Raw genomic sequence first — 6,733 nt, forward strand, 5'->3', positions numbered from 1 at the left:
GAAAGGCCAGTAGACTCCTGAGGCACTGTTTTTTAGGTAAAAAGAACAAGTGGAATTAATTTATCACTTTTACACCCATTCATTTTCTTGAACATCTGTTTTAGTGCTTGGTTAAAATGCTCAACCAGACCATCTTTTTGGAATTTTGTGGATTCTTTTAATATGTTTGAAGTGAAAAGCATCCTTTGATATGTTATGATCTCCGTTAGGATGCCAACACATGTGAACACTCCAAAAGCTCTCGAACAATAACTTTACAATTATCTTGCCACAGTGTGGTGACTTCAGGATACTCTGTATTGTAGTCCACAAGGACTGTATTTTTATCAACAGATTAATGGTTCAAGTGGTTTGCAATATGCAGGCCAAAACACTCAAGCAGAATGTGTAATACTGGAAGGAGAACTAGCAATTCTTTTTCAAGTTATGGTATTTGATATAATTGACATTCAGAATAAGACCCACAGAAGCACCTTTTTTTCTTGTTTATACAAGGCCAGTATAATTTTAATTTAAGAGCCTAAATGAGTACATGTGCTTATGCAGATCACATACCTTGTGATGGCATGTGTGGAGGACTAGCAGGAGCTGGTGACATTTCCCTTGGTGATCTGCTAAACATTATAATAAGTTTCTATAAAGCACCACTAGAGTCTGTGGTGCTTTCACCATTGAGAGAAGATAGTACATTCTGTGCCAGCTTCAGATAATCACGGTTCTTATGTTAAGCTCCTTTGGCAGTTTTTAAATTGAAACCTAACTTCCTGATTTTTGCCACTAACTATACCTCAAAGAAACGTTTTGTTTGCTTGAAATTATCCACTGAGGGTTACTGGATATTTGTGACATGGCCATGTTTAACCTGAATGTAATTGGAGTGCATGGTGCTCTAATGCACCCCTAAAAACAATAGAAATAAAATGATTATTTAACAGGCCAGCCACAGCCAAGAATCATTCGTGGTCACCAAAAATACAGTATATCACATATACCACAAGTAAACAAAACTAAAACTCATAAAATATAACACACAGTAAGTGAACTCTGTCTTGTTGACATCAGAGGTACATTGCCAAATGGCTATTTATGTTTTGAAGTATGACATGCCACATTGGATGTCAACTTCCAAACAATGGGTATGTTTAGGTCAAAGTGGACATTTTCCATATTGCTAATTTTAAAGAGGCACACAAGGCCCTGTTCCGATAGCACATTTAACAGGGATGTAGAAATACAGCTTCAACTCAAACCTGTATTTCCAATGCAGCTGGTAACTTTCTTGGTTAGCCCTGTATTTTATCTGATAACAAAGATGTACCGCAAATCAGAGTTGAACCAACATTTCTGCACATTCCTTAAGAGACAGAGGTGCCAAATGGACACTAACGTTTGAACAATGAGTTATAATTCAATGAGTAGCAACTGTGATGGACAAAATAATATGCCTATGGACAAGAACTGGTTCTGTGTTTGGAAGTGACTATAATCCAATCACCGGAGGTTGCACCTTTCTTCTAAAATTAGCTGCACCCTCTCTGAAAGATGAATCTCTCTCTGAAACCCAGAAGCTGATGAGCCCACTCTCTCCTTGGAGACTTGAAAGCTGAGATTTAGGCTGCCAAGCCAAGCTCTTTGCCAGTGGCTGAACACAGTTTTAGAGAACTTGGAAGCATCCATTACTTCAAGAAGGGAACATCAGCCTCTAAACTCTTGTGCCAGAAAGAGTATTGGTTTCCTCTATGAAAATGATTGTGCTGTAGTTACCTTGACAAAAGTCTAATGCACAGGTTCTGCTTCCTATGGAGAAAGGTGTGAAAAATAATGTAGGGGCCTTATCAAATTATGTATTGAATCACCAGGATTGCCTGAAGTTAAACTATTAATTAATTAACAAAAGTAAAATGCTCTCCTCATCTTACAATTGCACTGGCTGTCTGTGTCCTTCAGGGTTGATTTTTAAATACTTTTAATTGTATATAAGGCTGTAACCAATCTAACACCTTCTTATATTTTGAACTATTTATCCCCCACATTCCTAATTTTAATCTTAGATCCCCCAGCATCATCTTGCTCTGTATTCTGAGAGTGTAGCATAAAAGAAATGGTGAAGAGGCAATCTGTTAACATGCACCAAAATTCAGAAATACTTTACCATTTGAGATATGTTGGGCCAATGCAGGTGAACACTTCAAATAATTACTAAAAACACAACTTTTTAATCTGGCTTTCTCTTTATCACTTAAGTTACTAGCATCACTAACTTTCCCTGATACTGTGGGGAGGAGTCATTTGTTCTTTTCCTTAAATGTAATTTTAATTATTTTGTTTTAGGTCGGTCACTAGTCCCTACTATTATGTGTTTCCTTTTTTTCCAGTACTCTGTGTTGGTGCTATGTATCACTGCCACCTGCTGCAGCCACCTGAGATTCTAGGAAGATTTTGGGAGCTCTACACAGGTTTCATCTTAATGGTGACACATTCAGGGACTCTAGAATGACAGTGGGAGCTGGACGGTGTTTAGGCTTTGGAACCCCTACAGATTTTGTTTATTTTCTCCAGCATTTATTTTTTCGGTACTCTCTGGTTATTTGACCATCCCATCAGATTTGTCTTTAGAGTCTTAAAAACAAATCATTATATACATCCATCCATCCATCCATTTTCTAACCCGCTGAATCCAAACACAGGGTCACGGGGGTCTGCCGGAGCCAATCCCAGCCAACACAGGGCACAAGGCAGGAACCAATCCTGGGCAGGGTGCCAACCCACCGCAGGACACACACAAACACACCCACCACACACTAGGGCCAATTTAGAATCGCCAATTCACCTAACCTGCATGTCTTTGGATTGTGGGAGGAAACCGGAGCGCCCGGAGGAAACCCACACAGACACGGGAGAACATGCAACTCCACACAGGGAGGACCCGGGAAGCGAACCCGGGTCTCCTAACTGCGAGGCAGCAGCGCTACCACTGCGCCACCGTGCTGCCTCATTATATACAGACTTTGCTTATTCTATTACCTGTTTATTTATGTTATGGTAATACATACTGATTTATTCTTATCTAATATTTTTGGTTTATCATTTTTTTATTATTATATTTTTCTATTTCTAATTTATTTTTCTGTTCTTATTTTTGTCATCTTATAAAACACTTTGAGTTACACCATATGTATGAATTGTGCTATTCACGAAAACAAAAGCAGTCATTATTTAAGAAATCCTTTATTTTAAGACAAAAAAGGTGAGGATTAAATTAAACAGCCTAGAAATGCTCATTTTTACATTTTGCCCAGTCCACAGAATGAACATTTTTACTAGAAGGTAAAAAGCTCAAAAAAAAAGTACAGACAGAAATGGGCTTTTCATTAATGACAAAGTTGAAGTTGTTGAAGCCCTTTAAGATTTGGAGGGTGGCATTAAGGAGACTGATTAGTCTTTAAAATGTACATCATTTGCTGGAGTATTATTCCATAAATTTGTGTACATTTTGTGAAAATAGCGATACCTGCATACATTTTGTTAGATGTCACATCACAGACCTATACAATGAAAAAGCTACTCCTTGATGGCCTCCTTCTTAGGCTCCATTCTGGCTGGAAGACAGCAGTAGTAGTGTTAGGAGGAGGAGTGTACAACAGAGGCACCCAGTTGTGGCAGTGAACAGGAGTGCCATCTGGATGCAATTGTGAGGATCAGGCAGATGCAGGCACACTGTTTCCAGACTGGAGATGTTCTTGCTTTAGTGATTACAACATTAAAACATTATAACTGCTTGTCAAAGCAATGTTGTTTTGATACAGTGTTGCAAGTTTTCTCAAGCTCTACCAAGCTGCAAAACAAGTCAACCATTTTAGTTCCTACCACACAAGTTAAGTATTTCTCCTTCCATCCTGTTAATCCAAATGAAATATCTACAGAAGGGGTCCAATAGCTTATGCTGTCCTATCAGTCCTACAAACATTGTTTCTGCAGACATCTTGTTTCATTTATTTTTACTTCATTTTACTTTCAAAAGCTCTGCAACTATTTGTTTCAAGTATTATATACAGGAATATAAATATCTAATATATGCATTAACTACCAAAAGAAATGTATGGATTAAAATCATTCATTTCTTAAATCTTCATTTTAATAAGAAGAACAACTGCTTCTGTAACAAGAACATAAATGAAATCACCATGTCAACACAATGCCAGCTGAATTCAATAAAGTTTCAGGTTCCTCGACTATTGAGGGAATCTGGATCCCGCTCTTGTTCCAGTGATGTCTACTTTACTCACAGCTTATGCTAAGAGTTTATAGGTCACAGTTGTATTTTGTTTTTAATTAATTCTGGCATTAAGAGAATGCCTGCCGAATGTTTGTGGAAACTGCAGCACTAGGACCTACAGGTACATGACAACTGATTTGATTTGGTGTTTCTTTCTGAAAAAAAAAATTCAGTAACCCTATTGTGCATGACAGGAGGATAAAGGATTTAAGTCAGTCTGGAGTTTGCATGATTTCCTTATGTGTATAGGATTTTTCTCTGATTATTCTTTTTTTTCTTCCTCACTCCAATTACATGTTTGTTACTTTTGTTGAAGACTATAAACCAAGCCTGTAGTATTATGTATGGATGCAGTGGATTGGTGTTTATTCTTAGTTCGGTTCCATCCTTCTGCCCAATGCTACTGGGACAGGCTCTGCTGCATTTAGTATTAAAATGGAATATGTGGGTATAGTAAATAAGTGCATCTCTGCAGCCATGTCTGCTGGTAGCTATGACTGTTCCTTTCAAATACAAATGTAAATTGATAATGTAAGTTTTCTCAGGATAGAAGAAAAGGTTTAGTGTGACATTTATTGGAATTTTAAAAGATATTATTTCTTGTTAGTCATGTTGTAAAACTAAATTGTATTAACTACATACAAGATTTTACTACCTCCCATCTGCCCTAGTGCTCTCCTGGGCCTGATGAGAATTGTAGTTCCTACATTTTTTTGGGGTTATATCATTTAGTCTATATTTTATGCTGGACCAATGGCAACTCAAAATTTGGGAAAACCTGTTCAGCCATTTTTGTGTGATTGCAGGAAACAAACAGACAAACAGATTACAGTTATATTCATATAAATTAGTCTTGGACTTTATCTCAGCACACACAAATTGTTTACTGAAAACAGGCTATTGTATGCCATTCATTATGCTCATGCTAATGAGCAACTTGTGCAAGGTGCTTCAGTGTCTTTTGTTAAATAAGCTGTTTTCATTGTTGCTCAGCAACTGTACAATAATGTAACAAAAATGCCTGAGTATGCACTGATAGCACTTTTCCACACCCAACATATACCAAACCACCTGGATTGGGGCCCAAATGCAGCGGGTAACACCTCAGCACCACACTAGAACAATGTAAGGTTTTTTTTTATGGTGATTGTAGTGCAAATCCTGCCACCAACCCCCAGGTTTTCCCTGAAAGTTGGAGGATCTGCTTGCAGAGCTGGATGCAGATTAACGTCATACCCAGGATGATGTAATTGCAGATTAAGGGCCCTCCTGACTTTGCGATAATCTTCAGATAAGGCTGAATGAATTTTAGATTAGCTATGGTGTAACTTTGTTTAACACTTTATTGAATGTAGCCAATTATAAACGAGTTCCTTATTAAAACATTTTGCTATGGAAGATAAAAATAAATTAACCAGGCAAAGATCATTAAACAAAATGATGAAAGATTTAATACTTATCACCTGAGAAAAATCCATCCATTATCCAACCCGCTATATCCTAACTATAGGGTCACAGGGGTCTGCTGGAGCCAATCACAGCCAACACAGGGCACAAGGCAGGAAACAAATCCCTTGCAGGGTGTCAGCCCACCGCAGGGCACACACACAGCTAGCACACACTAAGGACAATTTAGGATGGCCAATGCACCTAACCTGCATGTCTTTGGGCTGTGGGAGGAAACCGGAGCACCTGGAGGAAACCCACACAGGGAGAACATGCAAACTCCATGCAGGGAGGACCCGGGAAGTGAACCCTATTTCAAAAAGCTTTTGACAGTGTAGATTATGAGCGGTAAATCATCTGTGTACAAGAGGCTGGCATCTAGGGTGGTGTGCATGAGTGTGAAGGATTGCCTTAACAATGGGCTAGGGGGTAAATAACTTTTTTTGCATGTGATAAATTGAAAAGTAGGGTCTGACAGACACAAATGCAGGGAACACTTCTCTTTTTAAACTATATAATGACACTAAGCTACTCAATTAATAGATACAAAATATTTGGGCAGATAGGTGGTAATTGAATATTTACAGTATATAAATAAATGTAATACTTTATATACAAAGGAAATCTCTTAAATATAGTTATAAAAAAGAAGTCAGGAAAGAATGTGTTATGTATGAGAAAGACGAGAGTCCTAATGGATTCATTAATACACACAAACGGAAATACTGATATGATGCTGGGATAAGTGGAGTAAAAGTCAAACTTTTTTTTAAACAAGATGTTTATCCCACAATTGTGAGTTCTGCTGTCTGTATCACAAGGTCATAATAGTGCAAGAGACTATCCAGAGCATACATAATTAATACCAAATCTTTGTGTTCTTAATAGGTAAAAGCTGAATAAGCTTAAACTTTTAAGCTAAAGTAAATGGAAATTTATAGGTGACTTGATAGAATTGTTTATGACAGTGTTGGGATTAAATGGAGTAGATGTCAGGAGTTTCTTAGTTAA

Source organism: Polypterus senegalus, chromosome 17 (genome assembly GCF_016835505.1).
Source record: "Polypterus senegalus isolate Bchr_013 chromosome 17, ASM1683550v1, whole genome shotgun sequence".
In the NCBI taxonomy this organism is placed as follows: domain Eukaryota; kingdom Metazoa; phylum Chordata; class Cladistia; order Polypteriformes; family Polypteridae; genus Polypterus; species Polypterus senegalus.